Source organism: Cryptomeria japonica, chromosome 11 (assembly GCF_030272615.1).
Source record: "Cryptomeria japonica chromosome 11, Sugi_1.0, whole genome shotgun sequence".
Classification (NCBI taxonomy): Eukaryota; Viridiplantae; Streptophyta; class Pinopsida; order Cupressales; family Cupressaceae; genus Cryptomeria; species Cryptomeria japonica.
In genome coordinates this window covers 106,137,495-106,159,113 of record NC_081415.1, presented here as the reverse complement: position 1 = coordinate 106,159,113, position 21,619 = coordinate 106,137,495, and positions in this window count along the sequence as shown.

The following is a 21,619-nucleotide window of genomic DNA, read 5'->3' as shown; positions in this document are numbered from 1 at the left end:
CTTATATGTGGTAATGTAGGTGCAGCTACATGAAATGCAAATGTTTTTGGTGTGTCATTATACTCAGTCATGTGATAGCAGGCTATGCGGACTCGAGAAGGATGATGGAAGTCAATCAAGAAAGGGGGATGAAAGACAGAAGATATGAAAGTGAAAGAGCTTCTTGTGCATTATCATCATTGAGCTTTATTATGGCAAGTAGGTTATGACAATCGAGGCATATGTTTGACCCAGAAAGTCATTGTACCTGTTTGCATGGAGATAAGATAGTCACAAACAAGGAATGCCCCAGTTCACACTAGACTCATAGTGTCCTCATATCCTTGGACAAGTCATAGCATTACTAAGAGACAATCCACAGACAGCAAATACAAATAGGTGACAATACCCCATCCTCGCCTTTCTAGTCAAAGACATTCTGGAGATAGAATCTCTAGTCAAAGACATCCCGGAAAAGCTAAAAGACATGTCACCAAAAAAGATGAAATCAAAAGAATACCAAGACTCGACACCAACATCCACTGTAGTCCTCAAGTTTAGTGTCTCTTGTCACTTGTATAAGTCTTATTTGATTGTGGTCACAATGTTTACTTTTACAAAATGGATAGATAGCACTGAGCCATATGTTGTCTGAGTCTGTTGAAAGATTTGATTTGTTGACGCCCATTGTTGTTGCTGTGTCTCATCTGAAACTGACTGAATCCATGAAACTGATACTTTATTGCGGAGAAGATGAAACTTTATTGCGGATCTATGATGCAAATGTTGCTTTATTGAGGATTGTGCACGGATAGCCTGAAGGAAGTTGGAAGAAACTGTACTCCTCAAAACATGTGATGTTCTCAGTTCCACACCCATCACTAGACGTAGGATTTTGCCTTAGCCACAGATAGGATCTAATTTATCATGGATGGAAAGGGATGAAAAGGGAGGTTTATTATGAATGGCTAACCAATCCTGGGTAGATCAATAACAAGCCATGATGGGAATGGGTAAGTTTATTATGAACAAATAGGTTGTGAGTGTGTGCAAAGTGAAATGATGAAAGAGAATCCTAAAGGAGGGAGGAGCAATGTCTCTACGCATGGCGCTAGTGACCTAGTTTTCACCATGGTACTTGCCCAGGGCACCACCGAAGTTTTCACCGTTGGACAAAATTATTTCTCTTTACTTTTTTTGATTTTTCAATGTTTTTTGTGTCACAAGGCGCCTGTTTGCGAGGTTTTCACCAAGTAACGACTTTTTTGTTTCATAAATTTTTTTTTTGTATTTTTGAAATTTTTTGATTTTTTTGTATATTAAATTTTTTTTTTTATAATTTTTTTGTATTTTTTGAATTAGGATATTTTGAAGAGCTATGTGTAAAACCTATGAAGGTGCATGTTGTTGATAGGATCCTCCAAAAGGTTCACCTTCTGTAGTTGAGAGCTGATATGCCCTAGATCCATACGCTGCTGTAATGATGTAGGGACCAAGCCAGTTTGGTTCGAACTTGCCCTTCTTCTCTCTGTCTTGTTGATTTTTAGGATTTTCTCTGAGAACCAAGTCACCTACCTCAAATGTGCGAGGCTTAACCTTGTGATTGTAACTGCATTGTTCCTTGACTGAAAGATGTGTAGCTCGAGTGAATGTCTTCCTCGATGAAGGAATTGAGATAGAATTACTAGTGTGTGGACTACGTAGGCCCATATGCGTGTCCCCTAAAGAAGTTTGGGCATCTCTGATAACAAAGTCCTGCGAGGAAGCTCCATTAAAGGTCCATGATGTATAACTAGAAGGAGATGGATGTGTGGAACAAGTGGAAGAGTTATGAAGGCTTATGATTGTGAAAAGAAGTGAAAGTAGGATAGCATGATGGAGACTTAGGATCAACAAGTGTGATTTTTGACTTAAAATTGTATAACTTTTGCCCCCAGTTATTTTGATATTAGGGGAGATCAACTCTTGTTCTTTTTCTTTCATAGGATTTTTATCCTTGACTTTCTTTTTTGCAGAGTCCAATAGCTTTTGATTTTGATTTGAACTAAAGGACTTCTCTCTATTTTTGACTTTTAGATTTTTCTTTTCAAAGCTTAATTTTTGATCCCCAATGAGTGAGGGCTTTTGTGATTCTTGTTGATCCATGTCTGGGAGCGGAGTGGGAATGGAATGAGTGGATGAAATGGTAAGGCTATGTGAGTTATCAAGAGGGCTGGTGATAGACTCAATAGATTCTTCGTTGGAACCACTCTTAGGACTATTGATATCAAGAGTTGCTTGCACCACTGGAGGAGATTTTCATTCAGACTTAGTAGCCACAACACTAGGTGGTTCACACCCAATTCCTTGCAAATTGTTTATGGATTGTTCCTGTCGACTAAATCTCTTAGGAGATAGTGGGAGTTGATCAACATGAAAGATATACTCACCACATACCATGTCTTTAATCTTTAACTTTTCTTTTAGCTCTGTTTGCTTTGATGTAGAAGCTTTTAAGGATTCTGGATCAACATATGCTGATGAAGGAATAGCTTCTCGATTGTCTGGGATTGTTATTTTTGATCTAGGTCATAGATTGTTGCAATATATGAATGGATTTGGATCCGCTTTGACGGTCACTTCAACTCCATTGTGAGGGAACTTGATACATTGATGATATGTAGATGGTACTGTGCTCATCTCATGAATCCAAGGACATCCCAAAAGTATGTTGTGTGTGAGATCTAGATCAAGGACTTGAAAAACCACATCCTTTGTAACTGGCCCAACTCTGAGAGGTAAAATGACTGTACCCTTGGATGAACGCTCTTCATCATCATATGCTTTGATGGTGATTTTGTTTGTAGAATTCACAGCTTTGTCGAAATATCCCAATTGTTTAAGAGTGCTCAATGTACAAATGTTTAGACCTGCTCCTCCATCTATCATGACTTGTTTGATTCGATGTTTGTGTATGAAGGATTCAATGTGTAAAGGTGCATTATGTGGCTGACTTACCGATACGTCATCGACTTCTGTGAATGTAAGTGAATGTGGAATGGAAAGGTATCCCACCATGGCTTGAAACTAGTCCATGTTAAGATCAGTAGGAATGACAGTGTCTCTCAAGGTTTTGTCAAGAATGCCTTTATGAGCGGGGGATATGTGTAAGAGCTCAAGGATGGAGATGAGCGCGGGTGTCTTCCCTAACTGTTCTACAAGGTCATACTTAGGTTTGGTTGATGAGGAAGTGGTGTTCTTAGTTGGAGCACCTTGCAAGGTGATTTAACCTCGGCGGGTTGTAACATGACATTCAGAGGTAGGTTCGGAAGAAGATCCAACACCTTTTAGGACAATCTTGGGTCTCTGGGTAGAATTCTCAGATGTTTTGTCCTTGATGATAATGGTAGAGACATAATTGTCCATCGAGATGTGATTGATGGTTGAATCATAGTTGTAGGATGCTCTGGTATACTTGGTTTGGTCATCTGTGGCTTTAGCTTTTCCTTTGTCATGTTTTGGGAATGGTTCCTTAAACATCTCATGTTCTTGATTAGACGAATGTCCCTCAATCTCAATATCACCTCTATCAATGAGATCTTGTATGATGTTCTTCAGTCGATGATAATTTCCTGTGTTATGACCCTTGCTCTTATGAAATTCACAATACTCATCATCATTCCACCAATTTGGTTTCACCTTTGGTTCATATGGCGGGAAATCTAGAATTGTGATCACCTTGTTTGCCACTAACTTCTTGAAAACTGACTCAAGTGGTTCTCCCAACGGGGTATACTTCCTTCGTGATCTAGAAGTTGTTTGAGTATTCACTTGATTGTTTGTAGAACTTGATCCAGAAAAAATGAATTTGGGTCGCATTGTATTGGCATCAACAACACCATCATTGACTATGTTCTTGTTTTTATTCCAAAATCTTGGCTTGTCTTTTCCTTTAAAGTCATCTTTGTTTTCCTTGAATATTTTAATGACTCCTTGTTCAATTAGGACCTTTTCTGTCACTAAGCCTTTTTAAATGACGTCCTTGAAGGTGGACAAACAAGCTTTCCTTAAGTCATAACAAATCTCTTTGTTAACATTTTGGGTGAACATTTCTACCATTTATTTTTGTGGAATTTTGCAAGAGCATCTGCTGGCTAGATTTCTCCATCTTTGTAAAAATGATGCAAAAGATTCTCCCTCTTTTTGCTTAGTATTGCACAAAGTAGTGACTGATATGTCTGTCTCTATGTTGTAGGAGAAATGTTGAGTAAATGCCTCTGCTAAGTCACCCCATGACTTAATTCCAGGTGGAAGTTGGGAGAACCATTCCATAGCTTGATCACCTAAGCTTTGTGGGAATAATCTCATCAAATATGTCTCTTCTACTGCTACCTCAATGCAAGCTATGAAAAATTGTCTTATGTGTGCCTTAGGATCCCCTTTTCCTCTATACTTATCAAATTTAGGTGTCACAAAGTGTGTAGGAAAAGGAGGCATTGGAATGCTCTTGTCAAATGGATAAGGACATATGTCTCTCATTGTGTATGTTGGCTTCGGTGTATTTATGTCCTCCATTTTCTTTTGTAAGTCCCTGATTTGTTGCTCCAAATTCCTCTTAGGTGGAGATTGACTTCTTGGACCATACCCCATGCTTGAGGCACCAATTAGAGGGGGTGCATGTTGCATATATGGATGATATTGATCATACACGTGTTCATATGGAGGAGGTCTATAATTATGTTGTGTATATGGACCACTTGGTATAGATTCATGTTGAGGAACCCCATATCTATTTTGTGCATGTATACCATATTCTAAAGGCATGTCATGTTCCATTGTGTTGCCCCCAAATTTGACATTAGGTTTCCTTGTGTCCAAATTTTGAGCATGCCTTTGAATATCCAATTACTTTGGTGGTTGATCCTTAGCGTTGATATGTGATTGAGCATATTTCTCTCCATAAGATTTCCATAATGGTCTACGAAGGTGAGTATCATATGCTTGACCATATGTCTGTGGGACCTCTGCTTTTTGAAGCAAAGCTAATGGTGATTCAGGTACCATGTGTGGTCCTCTATTTCCTCCACTATTAGGTCTCCTTTGATCCATATTGGAGTGAGGTTGTTGCAAAGGTCTATGTTCCATTATTTGAGACATGTCAAAATCATGAGGTATCTTGGCTCCACTTTGTGCCATCATTTGTAAGAAGTATTGTTTATCCCTCCTCATTATTTCCTCAACCAATCGATTGAAATGGGGATTCATAATGGATTCTTCCACATCTGCTGAATGTACTAAAAACTTGTCCACATTGTCATTGTGTGTATCATTGTTGTTTATAGTGTCCATGTTCTCAACATTTGGAATGTTTCTATAGACATCCATGTCAGGTAATGTAGTATGATCAGAATTGAAAAAGATATCATTGTCATACTCATAAGAACTCATGTTTGCGGACTCTTGAGCCTCTTTAGTTTCTCTCCTAGATTTTTGAAGATGGGTTTCAACCATGAACTAGGTATTGACCAAGATGTGAGAGACTAGATGAAAAATGGAAAGAGTATGGAAGACCAAGAGTTGAATGGAATGTAAATGAGTCTGAAGTGTACTTGCAATGTCCAAAGTGTAAGACCAAGTATGTATGTAGTGGAGTAGGTCTGACTTCCAAAGAGAGGATAGTTTCTCTTGATGAGGTAAGTTGACCTTGACTATAAGTAAGACCAAATGAGACCCAAAGGTAAGAAACCTTGATGAGGGACCACTTAGCAAAGTGTTGTTGTATGTAGTGTGTTGACAAAGTATGATGAGGACAAGCAAGTGACCTTTTGACTCAAGTTTAGACAAATGTGAATGTAATGTAAGGTGTAAAGCAATGATGGATTTTGTGAGACCCAAAGACAAGTTGAATGCTAGATGAAAACCTGGAGAAACAACCTAGGAAGCTCAAGAATTCCGAAACTGATTGCTCTTGTTTGCTGGACTGTAAAATTTTTCCAATTTGTTAAGTTGTGACCAAATCTGAATGTTTGACTGTTTTTCATGACAAGAGGACACAATGTTGATGAGGACTCAATGTTTGCAAATGTTTAGACTCAAAACGACACCAAGAAAAGTGTGTTGTTTGATGTAAAAATGTTTTGCATACACTTGAAAACACAAAAGACATAATATTTTGCTGTTTGGTTTTGAATGTTTTGAATGTTTAAAATAAGTAAAGCACAATTCTTATGGCTAGCCAAGACAATAGTTGTTGATCCCACATGAGGTTTTACCCCTGAGGCTACGCTATTCAGAGCGGATACTTAGATGCTTGACCTCACTGGCTCCACCCTTGACACTCACTTCTCGGGTCAGCCAAGCATCAGTCCCCACGAAAACTCCCCGTGGTGAACTTTGTATCTCTACTAAGAACTGTATGTGTGTGGGCCGCTACCAGAGGTCCGACCTCCTGCCCCAACAACTAGAAGGATTTGGGCTTCTAAAAAAAAAAGGTGCTAGTAAGGGCATCCACTCATGTGGCCATACATGTGGCACTTTCAGCTTTATAAATACAGAAGGCTCCCAGCCAGTAGGGGTTACGCCCTACAAATGATCAAATAAATTTGATCAAACGGGTTTATGGGGAGACATAGTGTCGGTATGAACTAATCAACACACGTTATCCATAGTTTTCACCATGAATACATTTGTTTATAGTGGTTCGAAAGAGGTGGGTTTTCCTTGCTACCACTTGGGTCGTTCTCTTCTCACTAGTAGTCCTAATGACCACACGAGAAGACAGGCCCTCTAAAGATTAAACAAAAAGAGCCTATTGCTCAAGACACAAAAGACAATGATTCAATTTTAGTGCACCAATTGAAGTGTTTGCTAGTCTATGAAAACAAGGAATACAATGAAAATCTAGAAAAACCTTGCCAAGGACATGCAACAAAGATTTATTAGTAGTTTGGATTGTTTCAAATGATCACCCCTTCCTGCAAGCACACAAGTTAAGTAAATTTTAGATCCAAAAGACTTTGTGAAATAGGGGCCTTCAATAATGCGTTTTGTTGACCAATTCAAACATCTGATTCATCATAAAAAAAGACCACCTGTAAAATTTCAAGAGATTTCCAGAAATGTAAGAAAATCCAAAAAATTTACTAATTTGCTCCAAAAACTAATTTTTTATGAAAAATCATAAAAAATTCATATAAAATGAAAAATCAATCCAAAAAATCTGAAATTTTTACTGGAGAGTCTTGATTGCCTTCTAAACCTGTACAAAACATTTTCTGGAACAAATCGAAGTAGTTTGTGAGATATGAGTAAAATAATGCAAAACCCTAATTTTCAAAGATCTGATTTTTGAGGAATGATTTTGCATCAAATTTAAAATAAAAAAGAATAGATCCTATTTATAATTCTGAGAGATTTCCAAAAATATAAGAAAATCTGAAAATTCACTAATTTGCTCTCAAAATTAATTTTTTATGAAAAATCATAAAAAATTTCATATAAAATGCAAAATCGATCCAAAAAATCTGAAATTTTTATTAAATCTTTCTGATACTCTTCTTGACCTACACAAAAAATTTAATGTCAAAATTCATAGCCGTTTGTGAGATCTGATCAAAATAAGGAAAAACACTAATTTTTTAAAGATCCAATTTTAGGGAAATATTTTGCATCAAAATTAAAATCAGAAAGAATATATCCTATGTATAATTATGAAATATTTCCAAAAATGTAAGAAAATCTGAAAAATTCTCTCATTTTCTCTCAAAATTAATTTTTTATGAAAAATCATAAAAAATTCATAGAAAATGAAAATGTGCTCCAAAAATTTTGAATTTTGGATTGAGAGCTCCTGATACTTTCTTCAACCTACAAAAAAAATTTGGTGCAAAATTTCCTATCCGTTTGTGAGATATGATCGAATCCTTCCAAGATCTTGATTTTGTGTCCAAAACCCTAGTTGCACAAGATTATTCTCCAAATTGTTTTACAAAATAGCAATATAGGGTTAGAAAAATATGCAAAAAACATAGATCTAAGAAAAATCCATGTCCCACGGGGTGTGCCAAAATGTATATGGGGAAAATGGATAACAATAATAACGATATTGAAAGGCTAAATGAATTCAACCACAAAACCCTAGCCTAACAACAACAAAGATCCACCATAACATATGAAGATTACCTAAGACAATGCAAATCACATGAAATCACAAAGATTATACCATCACATGTCCAATAGGGTTTTGATCTCCATTCTTCCTATCTCCATTGATCTTGCTTGATATATTTGCTCTCAGATTTTATATGCACAAGAGCTCAACAAAGAACGGAATGTGGTTGCAAGTAGGATCGTAGTGTAGTCAATTGCATAAAAGATGATTAGCATGAATGATTAGGATGATTGATTAGGATGCATAGAATGATTAGGGTTTGATAATGAAGGAAGCATCTCCTTATATAGAAGACACTATATGAAATGGAGGGATAAAATTGAGAGGTGTAAAAGGAGGTCGGTTATGATTAGAGGGTAGGTAAAAGAAATAATAAAATAATGAAAGGGGTAGGTAGTGTATGAATTAAGAGATGAATGACATGTGTCATAGGTAGAAAAGGCTAATGAATTAATTAAATAAATAAAGATTTATTTAATTAATAGAAGAAGTGGGATCATTTAAATAAATAAGATATTTATTTAATTTAGGAAAATGATAATTTAAATAAATAACTGTATTTATTTAAATGAGAAATAAGGCTAGAAGAGGATAAATGAATTAATTAAATAAATAAGGATTTATTTAATTAATAGAAGAATTAGGCTTAGATAATTAAATAAATAAAATATTTATTTAATTAGACTGGACAATTTTAGGTGTCTACAATAAGTTTCACTCGTTATTGTCATGAATATTTATTATTTTAATGATAATGAGAAACAGGGGTTATTCTACAATATTTTGTCATTGTTGGCAAAGGGGAGTAGTACTTAAAATTTTGGTGAATGTTATGTATACTTTCATGTTATTTCTTTAAGCGAGTAGTATACATTGTATTTTCTAAAAAAAGGGATAGTGTATATGCCTAGGGGGAGTAATTTTGATTATGACATATTTTTTTTTGTAAAAAACTTAGATGTCAAAATTTTTCTGTGTTGCCATCAATGCCAAAGGGGGAGATTGTTGGCATTTTGATGATGTTGTGATTGTCATTGATGGACACATACTTGTTTTATGATCACTTCCCTATGTATGAGTTATGCTCAACCGATATTTGTCACAACCGGTATTATGTATTATAGACTTTAGACTATCGGTGTTTTGCAGAAGGTTTTTACTGGTCATAAACTGACTGAAGACCCAAAGCAGTATGAAGACCTCAAGTAGTTTCATGATCTCAAGCGGAACGAAGGAATAAAGTTGCAGTTATCATTTTTCCAGTCTTCATTTTGACAAACCGGTAATTGGTTAAATGTATGAACCAGTATTACTCTATGATGAGTTACCAACCAGTATTTTTGTGATGAGTTATCATCCACCAACACTTTGGTGGTGATTCTGTGTTGTGTTACCAAATGTTTCTAGATGCACTGAACCTAGGAACTTACGATGTAATCCTATTAGACCGACATGAAATCGGATTTGTTTATAAGGACATCATGTCTAGGGTTTTAGGTAGTGTTAGGGTTTTAGGTGGTTGATGAGGTTTTTGTATGTGCGATCATAGAAGAGACGATTAGGTTTGTATGAAGAAACAGAGTGTGGAGATATTGAAGACTGAAGTAATGTTGAAATGCATTAACAATGAGCTATCAAGGATCTAACCAAGCATATTGTGCTAGTATCTAGATCACTCACTTGTTGATTACTTACATCTTTGACAAGTCTAAAACCCTTAACTAGGTAGGCTTGGCAAAGCCTTTGTAAATCCTCTAACAAGGTAGTTCACCACTGTGGATTTGAAATCCTCTCACAAGGTAGTCTTTAACATGACTTATCTCCTAACAGAGATCTAGATTACTAACAGGATCTGTTTTGATGAAGAACATTGTATGACCTTAACAGGCCTGGTTACTATTTTGTAGATAGTTACTCGTGAGTTTTAGCTCACCGTGGTTTTTCCCATTTGGGTTTCCACATCAAAACCTCTTGTGTTATGGTGATTGTGCTCTTGTGGGTGAATGTTTTATTTGGTGTTTGGTTTGCATTTCTCTTAAATGGTTTTCTAGTAAATCTGTTATATCAGTTAACTGCTAAACTGTTTAAGAGTTTAAGTTCACTAATTTTTGGTATACTAATTCACCCCCCCCCTTAGTATTCCTCAATTGAGGTACAGTCTGTGGTGGGAGTAGAGTGTAGAATGATGTCTACAGATGGAAAGGTATTTTCCCAATTGGGTGCTTCAGATATTGATTCTCACTTGGAGGAATTGTTGATTGATGGTATTGCTTATGCTTTCCAAGAGAAGACCAGTGATGAGACAAATCATGAATTTCAGAGATTTTGTGCAGAAGTTCAATAGATCCTATCCTTGCAATGCATGTTGTGTTGGATAGTCTGAAGCAAGAGTTTGAGAGAACAAGAATGGTAAGGTCAGTGTTTGGGAGAGGTTGGGGGGATGCAGTGCAACAGATGCTCCTCAGTTTCTCAAAGATGGTCAAACTAATTTTGGTGGTGGAGGCTGAATCTTATGGTCATGGAGACTGTTTTGACGAGGACCATTATTACAACTGCTATGATGACCATTATAGTGGTGTTCGCTATAGTGAAAGGGACCATGGAGCTGATAGTAGGGTCCAATATGACACTTGGGAACAATATGATTGTAATTATTATGTATTTGACTGATATACACATAATAGATATGGCATTAGAGAGGGCAACGTTCATGCTAAGGTGTATAAGATTTACAATTTGGAGGACAAAGTTCTACAAGGTGGATTGACTCAGAATGAGTTTGTGCCTGAAAGAGTTTTTAAATTTGATTTGGCATGGAGAAGGCGTAACTGCAGTGTACGTGGACAAGAGTTTGCAAAGTTAAAATCTTGTGGGCTAGTTGTAATGTAAGGATCAAAATGGAGAGCAAGGGATGTTACAGTGCATGGATGTGTCGATTGGTCTTCACGGGGGAGATTGTTAGGATGTGAAGCCCAACGGTCACATGACCTTTTGGCTCCCTCAACTCTTGGATTTGTAGCATCGTAAAATTGTGACACTTGCAATTTTGACTGCATTTGGGTCTTCACGATGGCGGTGCAATGTTGAACCTGAATGGAGACCCCGAAACCTATTTACGACATCAAAAACTGCATCTTTCTGCACCTTGGCCTGATCCTCCTTGCACCTTGTTGTCCCGGGAGGTGGGACCATGGCGCCTAGCGCCCTGGTCCTCAGGACCATGGTGCCCAGTGCCCTGGTCCCTCAGAACCATGGTGCCCAGCGCCCTAGTCCCTGGCCCTATTTTGGGCCCAGTCTCTTGTTGGGCATCAGGTCTTCAAGTTTGCAATTTGGAAAATAATGCTCCTAAGTCGGCCTAAGGTCAGAAAAATCAGTCTCCTAACACTAATTGACAAGTATATAAACTACATTTCCCCTCCAAGAAAAGGGGAGGAAAGATATATGTGTGCAAGAGGCAGAAGCGATATTCAAACATTCAAACATTCAAGCATTCAAGCATTCCTTCAAGCAATTGAGCATTCTAGGTCTCCATTCAAGGCTAGGTGTTGCATTCAAGACAAGGATTCAACCATTGAAGAGGAGATCACCTACAACATACAACATACAACATCATTACACCTTCGCATGTAAGAATACAAACATTCTTACAACAAGGTATCAGTACTTGATTACATTACAAACATTTACATTTACAACATTCTCATTTCTTGGTTAATTCCAAAACCGGGGTTTGACTTGAAGGCAAACCCCTAATCCCTAACCCCCCAATCATCCTCTCTTTTCTATGTGTAGGTTGCAAGTATGCGGCTGTAATTGAAGATCTGGAATCCTTGTGTAGAGACGAACAAATCCCCCTTCGTTTTGCGGATTTTTCAGAGGACCGTGTGCACTCCGGGCGCCATCATCCCATCAAATTTTTCTCAAACTTGCAAGACAGCATCGTCTTGACATTTTACTGCTAATTTCAGGTCTGTAGCTTCATCCCATGTCCCTATCTCCATATACAAGTGAATCTTTCTTACTTTTACATACACTCCTAGTTTAATCCTTCTATCTACATTCTTTACAAAAGAGGGTATCCTTACTGTCTCAAACCTTGAAACTCATTTAGAATCCAATCTTGCATTGTGTGGGATTGGATCTTGTGGGTTTCAACCCCTCTTTTGAATGTAAATTCTCTCCTAAGTGAAAACCATCAATCCTAGTGACCTCCTTTCTCTCTCCTTGGAGTGGGGGGAACACCTAGGGTTCGATTTTCCACTTTACATTTTGGTAAACCTGACATGAACATCCTAATTCTGATTATTCATGGTTAGATCTGAAAAAAAAAAAATTTGCTTCCTTAATTACATTTCCATGTTTGATCTTTTGCAAATTTTAGAGGTTAATTGCATAAAAACCCTAAATTTTCTTTTTAGTAATTGAGCTTGTGAAATGTTTGATTGTTAATGCTTGTTTCAGATCTACCATTCTATTGCAAATTGACAATTCATATTTGTGCTTTAATTCTAAAAATTAAGTGGTTAAGTGTCAAAACCCTAATTTTTAAAACCCTCTTGATTCAACCTTTGACCGATGATTTCACTGATCAAAACACCTCCAAATCGGCTGTAAGTTTGGATTCCGCAACAAAATCATAATATCTCTCATCCCTGAAAATTTTGAAAAAAGTTGTGAGGACCGTGTGCACCTCGAGCGCCATCGTCCCTGACATTTTTTCTGAAATTTCGGGAGCTAGATCCTACTGTATTTTTCTGCTAGAATCCAGAATCTTGGTTGATTTCATCAATTCTATCACTTTCAAAATTAAAGTCAAAGTTGGTCTAGTGATTGCTTGGATTAAGGCTTATAATCATTCAAAAATTGTTGAAATTGAAATTTTGTGTTAAAATTGTGTTTCTTACAGTCCTAAATCTGAAAAGTGTGTTGGCATTCATTCGAAATTTCAGTGCTTTATTCAAATTTTTGCAGTTTATGACTTTTGAAATTAAGTGTTTAATTGCAACAACTTTGATTTCCGCTTTCAAAATTTAATTTTGCATGAAAATTGAGTCAACTTTTAAATTTCAAAGCTTGCATTGCTTTTAGTATTCCCTTTAAAATCATAAAATTCAAAATTTCAGTTTCCCTCTCTTTTTCAAAATTCAAATTTTGCATTTTTCAACAATCTTGGTAGGGTTCAATTTTGAGATTGCAACTTTAATTTGGCCTATCTATAGATCTTAAAATCACTCAATTTTTTCAGATTAGCTTCAAAATCATCATAACTTTCATCCCTAAAAATTTCAAAAAAAGTTGCGAGGACCGTGTGCACTCCGTTCGCCACGGTCCCCGACATTTTTTTTCAAAATTTCAGGAGATTGTCCTGATTGTATTTAACAGCTTAAATCTAGGAGATTGGCTGATTTTATTGAAATTTTCTACTTCTAAATTCAAAATCTTCTCTCTCTCTTTAGTGCATGATTTTTACAACAATAAGCCCTACTTACACTATTCCCGTTAGACGAAGCCTTAGAATTAAGTCTTTCCAGGGTTTAATTACCAAGGAAATGGAACCTAATTTGAATGGCCTCTTTAACGAGGACATGGGTAATTCCTCTAATCCTCTTAATGATGAAGAATCTCTCTATGAGGTTTCTGTAGAACAACTTTCGAAATTGGATAACCAATTTGATGATTTTCAGCAATGGATGTCTCAAGAATACCCCGGTAGTCAAGCTCTTTCCTTAATTGAGGGTCTAAAATGTATGGTTCAAAGTGATAAGAATGGAATTGATATTTTGAATAGTATTGCACACATCGTGGATTTGAATGTGATGCCTATGAAGAGTTGTGCTGAAACTTTAGGTTATACACAACCTCCTACTCAAGTCAGTCATTCAATTCTTTTGACAACTTCTATTGCTAGTATACCTACTTTTACATCAAACATAATGACTACTTCAATACAAAACATTCCACCTATGATCACCAATCATGGGGGCAATCCTTCTTCTTCAATCAACCCTCTCCCTTCGTTCAATCAAACTTCCTCATTCATTCCTTCAATGAGTGTCCCTATTACATCTCCACAAATGAACATGACGCAAGGGGGCAATTCATTTAACCATTCCATTCCTCCTTGTAGTATTCCTTCTTTCCAATCATCTCCTATGACTAACTATCATAGTGTCCCGCCACCTTACTCTCAATCAATACCTTCTTTCAATAACATAATACCTCCATCACAATCTAACACGTCTAATATGAACTCTTCGACTGAAGCAACCATTAACAATCTTGCACAAACTGTCTCTTCTTTACGGTAGCAAATTGCTTCTATGAATCAATCTAAGTTTAGTGTGCCCACATTTGATGTTGTGAGCACACTTTCTCTTAACATTGTTCGAGCTATCCCCCCTAAGCATGTTGAAATCCTGTAATTGAAGCTTTATAATGGTAAAGGTGATCCTCTAACACATGTTAAGACCTTTCAAACAATATGTACTGATTTTGCTCATGACCAAAGGTTGCTTGCAAAACTGTTTACTAGAACATTAAGAGATAAAGATCTACAATGGTATTGCTCGTTGCCTTCCTATTCTATCACTTCTTTCCAACAACTTGCAAATGCTTTTATTCAACAATTTCAAAATGATATAGGTCCTAAAGTTACTTTGATTGATTTAATGCATTGTAAACAAGGTGTTAAAGAAAAAGTGACTGATTTCATTGGTAGATATAAGCATTTGTGTGCTCAAATTTCTTTTCCAGTACCTGACAATGATATTCAAAGAATCTTTATTTCTAATTTACAAAAAGATATTAGAGAAAAACTTTTGTTTTCTAAGTTTACTTCTTTCCAATAGTTGTGCGCAACTCTTCACAATTATCAACTGACTGTGAGTCAAATGGAACAAGCAAATCCTATGGCTTCGAGTGATAAGGGTGATAGTAGTCAACAACCATTTGGGAAGTTTAAACCGAACAGAGAGTTCATTAAGTTCAATGAAAACATCACCAACAACAATGTGAATGCAGCATCAGGTGTGCCTCCTATTTCTAAGTTTTTCAAGAAAGAAAGAGAGTTTACTCCTTTGAATGAATCATTGCATAGTATTATGAATAAGTTATTGGAACGAAATGTGCTTACTCTCCCTCCTAAAAAGCAAATAGATCCTGCAAAGATTAATTCACCCTATTTTGATAACAAATCTTTTTGTCAATTTCATCGTCAACCTGGGCATGATACTGAAAAATGTTTTGCTTTAAAGGGTAAAATTCAAGATTTGATTGATAATAATACTATCTCTGTTTTAGGTGTGAATGATAAAGGCAACACATTTGTAGCTCTTCCTAACCAAAATCTTAAGATTTTTACTGATCCATTACCTTCTCATACCTCTAATGTGATTGAAACTAATGATTCCTCTTTCTCACCTGATAGTCTTGTGTCTATGACTCCGAATGTGATTAACTTTGTAGAGTAGCAGAAAATCCCTAAAGAGCCTTCCATCACATTTGATTCCAGTGAAACTATCAGGGCACCTGATGGTCCTTTATATATAGTTGCAAAAGTCAAGAATACACCTTGCTGTGGAGTGCTTATTGATCCTTCTTGTATGGTTAATGTCATTACTGAAGAATTTCTTTTTACTTTGCAATTGAATAAAGTGATCTATGACAAAACAAATATGGTTGTGAAATTATTTGATGCATTTTCTTCTCCTGCAATTGGTTCTATTACATTACCTATTGAGGTCCATAACAAATCCCTTGATGTGAGCTTTTCTATTATTCCATCGTCCGAACAATTTCATGTGAAGCTAGGCTATCCTTGGCTATCTTCCATGAAAGCTATTGCTTCTCCTATTCACAAGTGTTTGAAATTTCCCCATAATGGTGAAGTTGTTACTGTCAATCATAGTCTCTTTAAACTAGCTAAAAGAACTTCTAGCATTCCTATTGATTATTTTTGGCCTAAACAATTTCAATCTCTTCCACCGTGAAGTGATCATCTTTTCAAATCTTATCAAAAGTGGAAAAAAGATATGATCCTATCTCTAAGTGAACCTAGAACACCCAAACTTGATATTCCTATCATTCTTGAGAAGGAAGTTCTTCCTTTGAAAGATAAAACTAATGTCTTTCCTCAAGAAGATTCCCAACCCATCCCTATGGATGTGACTATGTCTATGACTAATAAACTTTCTAAAGGTAGACCTACACCTCCTCGTCATGATGGACTTGGTCTCCTTCCTAAACCAGATATTCCTCCTTTATATGGAGCATTTCCTCCTCCTTCCTCTTATAGAGAGAAGAGACCTTCCTCTTATCCTATTATCCAACCTAAGAGACCACAACCTAAACACCCAAGTGATAAGGATGAGAACATTCCTCCTCCTCAATCTTCTCAACTTCCTACTAAGACTAGAAAAAATCGTTCTGCACGTGAATGCCGATGAAAGCATCATCTTAGAGCTCGTGCAGCAGCTTCTCAAACTTTGCAATCCCCAAAGACACCTTCAGCTAGTATTATTCCATTTTCTCCTCAGCCGAAAATTGAGCCAAAATCTCCTAAACATAAGATGCATGATGGTTTTGATCCTATGCAAGTTAAAGATCCTATTTTTATAAATCTTGATGATGATATAGATGAAAATGTTATTCATGATGAAAATGTTACTCCTCTTTCTTCTGATAGTGAATATGAATATGTTGATATTGATAACCATTTATCTAACGAATTTTCTAAAGCACTTATCCTAACTCCTAGACAAGAACAACGTGGCTTGGAACATGAACATAGCCCTTGTTTGGATCTTGTGATAGCTCCATTTGCTGTGTTGGATGTTCCTCCTCTAGCGTGTTTCCTACCTTCCCGAAATATTGATCAGCAAGATTGGGGGGTGGATGACGTGCTAGACTAGTTCATTAGCATAGTAGACTCTCTCCTCCTCTCTTGATCTCTTTTGTTACTTCTTCTATGTGTTGTTCTCATTCTTCTATTTTTTGTCCTTAGTGTTGTCTACTTGAGGACGATGCAAAGCATTGAGATCTCTTTTGGTCTGTCTCATGTTGACTCAAAAGACACATGTGTTCCCTTCTTCTAGGTGACCTTCCTTGATTGGGGAATGAAGAACAATTATGCATACATACATATGATGTACATGAATTATCATACATCATACTAACCCCAAGGAAAGCGAAGTCACCTCGTGCTTTGTGTTTTGTGTCTATTATCCTTGGGTTTATCTCACACTTGGGGGCTAAATCTTTGTGATAACATGCTCCTTTCCCTTCTCATTTCTTATGTGTATCACTAGCTTAAAGCAATCACCCCTGATGAGGCGTGTGCGATTGCTTTAATGTAGGGGGGCATATGCTCCGTCCATATCTCTTCAAGATTCTCAAAAATTTCTTTGCGAACTTAGCTTTGTCTTGAAAATTTTTGGTATTTTTCTTGCATGACTCATAATGAGGGAACCTTACTACTATTAGTCATGGTTCTCCCTCGTGATCTTCCCTTTTACTTTGTCAATCGAATTCGTAAGCTCCTTAGTCCACTGGGGGCTTGGTGTATCTTGCCTCCTTGACATGGTGAAAGTCTTTCAATGTTGTTTCCTTATACCATACCAGAAGTATTTGCATACGCTTATACTCCCGCTAAAGTGGGGGTTAAATGTAGCGTCGTAAAATTGTGACACTTGCAATTTCAACTGCATTTGGGTCTTCACGATGGCGGCGCAACATTGAACCTGAATGGAGAGCCCAAAACCTATTTATGACATCAAAAACTACATCTTTCTGCACCTTGGCCTGATCCTCCTTGCACCCTGTTGTCCCGAGAGGTGGGACCATGGCACCCAACGCCCTGGTCCCTGGCCCTATTTTGGGCCCGGTCTCTTGTTGGGCATCGGGTCTTCAAGTTTGCAATTTTAAAAATAATGCTCCTAGGTCGGCCTAGGGTTGGAAAAATCAGTCTCCTAACCCTAATTGACAAGTATATAAACTACATTTCCCCTCCCAAAAAAGGGGAGGAAAGATATATGTGTGCAAGAGGCAGAAGCGATATTCAAACATTCAAACATTCAAGCATTCAAGCATTCCTTCAAGCAATTGAGCATTCTAGGTTTCCATTCAAGGCTAGGTGTTGCATTCAAGACAAGGATTCAACCATTGAAGAGGAGATCACCTACAACATACAACATATAGCATCATTACACCTTCGCATGTAAGAATACAAACATTCTTACAACAAGGTATCAGTACTTGATTACATTACAAACATTTACATTTACAACATTCTCATTTCTTGGTTAATTCCAAAATCGGGGTTTGACCTGAAGGCAAACCCCTAATCCCTAACCCCCCAATCGGACTCTCTTTTCTATGTGTAGGTTGTAGGTATGCGGCTGTAATTGAAGATCTGGAATCCTTGTGTAGAGATGAACAGATCCCCCTTCGTTTCGCGGATTTTTCGGAGGACTGTGTACACTCTGGGTGCCATCGTCCTGTCAACTTTCGCTCAAACTTGCAGGACAGCATCGTCATGACATTTTACTGCTAATTTCATGTCTGTAGCTTCATCTCGTGTCCCTATCTCCATCTACAAGAGAATCTTTCTTACTTTTACATACACTCCTAGTTCAATCCTTCTATCTACATTCTTTACAAAAGAGGGTATCCTTGCTGTTTCAACCCTTGAAACTCATTTAGAATCCAATCTTGCATTGTGTGGGATTGGATCTTGTGGGTTTCAACCCCTCTTTTGAATGTAGAGTCTCTCCTAAGTGAAAACCATCAATCCTAGTGACCTCCTTTCTCTCTCCTTGGAGTGGGGGGAACACCTAGGGTTCGATTTTCCGCTTTACAGGATTCATACTTTAATATGAATGTATAAATATGTGTGCAATCTATGTACTATATGTAATTGGATTGGTGAACCACGTTAAACTTCATGTTATGTGTTGTTATGTATTCGTTTCTATCTTGGTTTCTCCATTTTATTGTTGATTATCATGTTTTTCTCCTTGGATTAAACTAACAATAGGTGTTAAACAACTAGTTTATTATTTTATCTCCCACCATCATTGGAGTAAAGTCTTCTATAGATTGCAAGTTAATTTGATATCAATAAAAAAGTTGTTTATGCTGCAACATACGTGTTTTGTCTCTATTTAAGTTCTTTCTCTTCCTTCAAAAATGAAATCTTCCTTGAAATCATTTTTCTATCGAAACATCCTCTATACATTGTATGTGCAGCAGTGCAATTATGCAGGTCATTCCAGAAATCCTAAATTTTATGTCAGTTGTCCTGTATACCAGTAAAAAATATATTAAAAATATAGTAAAAAATGATAATAAAAAAAGGATCTATTTTTCCAGACTTACTTTCTTTTTAAGTTAACATACGGTGATAGGTGCCCCCCCACAACCTATATAGCCCAAAATTGCATCACCACAGTGTTAATTGATTGACCTAAATTAGGAAACATTTTTTTTGAATATTTTTAATTGGTGAACTTTTTATTAGAACTAGAACTTTAAAATCTATATAGAAGATGTTATGATAGGTAAGTAATTAATTAATATCTTTTATTAACAAATGTGTTCTCAAAGTTTCAAAAAATGGCTTCGAATCTGTAATTGTTAATGTTCACATTGTTTGAATTTCTATACATTTTTTGTCAAATTTAAGATGTTGGCTTGACTAACAACTTTTTGTTTGATTGATAGTTTGTCTCTTATAGAGTGCTATGTACACTTTATTTTGTAAATTGTATATGCCAGCATATCTAACATCAACTCAAATCTATATTTTATTCTCATCTAGAGCACAAAAGTAGAGAGAAGTTTGACATCCCAGTGGGGATAGATAGAGAACGGACTTGAGAAGGGAGGCATGCTAGGAAGGATAAATCTACCACTCTAACTACTTGCACAGACTCCTGGGATTTATCATGCCTTCACACAAAAGACCTTAAGGGATGCAAGCTAATGACTTGGAGATGAACCAAAAGCATCTAGATGCAAAATTGGATCACAAAACATATGAGTTATAAATTAGGAATTTTGGTCTATTATATGAGTTATATTGAAATGGGACATGAGAAGTCCACTATACCCTGAATTTCTTGTCCTTGAGAAACCTCAAACTTTGATGTTCTGGAAGTTATCATCCTTTCCTTGAGTCACACCCTTAATAGGAAGATTCTTCCATCTAAACAAGTACTTGGTTATTGTTGGTGTTGTAGACATATAAATCTGACCACTTTACTAAATGAATATTTAATATTTATTTTAACCCCATTCCTCCTATTAATTAAATTCTATTTAATTAATTTCTTCACATTCGTCTATTTGATTAAATGAATTACTCAATTTAATTAATTAAATTCACCTAAACCTTTTCTAGCCTTTAATTAAATAAATCACTTTATTTAATTAATTCCCCTTTCTTCCTTTTTAATTTAATTTACAATTAATTAAATTGATTCTTGCAAATAAATAAATCTAATTTATTTATTAAAATCCCCCACTTGTATTTATGCAAGTTGCATCTATTTTGGTTGAAATAAATCAATTTTATTTTAATTAAAATCCTTTTCTTCCATCCACTTGCATTTTCCTAAATCTCCCACTTGCTTCCTAAACATTCTTCTAGAACCCATCTAATCTTAATCAATTAGCCTTAATCCCTCTTATTCTACTATTTCCCTAAGTTTGAGGAGGTCACTTATCAAAATTGGAAGAAAGTCTTCTAAATGCATTAAAGGCTTTATTTCTTCAACAAGCTAACTTGTTGAGTTCCCCCAAATTTGGAAGGACTCTTACAAATTTGTCCCCAAAGTCTTCCTAACCATTAATGGTTACCTCGACCTTCTTGCATGGTTAGAGAATTTCTCTCTAACTTAACCCTCATCTAACCCAAGGGTCTCATCAAGCATTCATGGCTTTAACCCTGGTTATCCTATTAACCCTTGCACAAGTGTTTACCCTTGGATAAAATCTTTATCCATTGGATAACCCTAACCCAACTTTAACCCTTACCTCCTAGGGTAACCTTCATGTCTTCTTAGGCATTTAATCCTTCTTGCATCTCCTGTCAAGCAACCCTTTGTTGACAATTGTCACCATTTCAATGGTGAGAATTGTAAACATGGATTGATTAACTTTCAATCTTGACCCTTGTTAATATTATTTAATCTTAACCATCCATTGCCTTATTTTCCCTATAAATAGAGCTTTCATTCATAATTTTCATATCAACAATCTTTTATGCATCTACATTATGGTCTAATTTACTAAGCATTTTAGCCTCTCTTTGTTTAGAATATCATCATAGCATTTAGGAGTATTTTTCATATCATAGAATATTCATGCTAGGATAGTATATCATGCTAGGATAATTTTCTAATATTTTATCATATCATCATCTTCATACTAGCTTAATCATCATAGTTCTAAGATCATATATATCTTAGAATGCATTCATGCATATAAATCAAA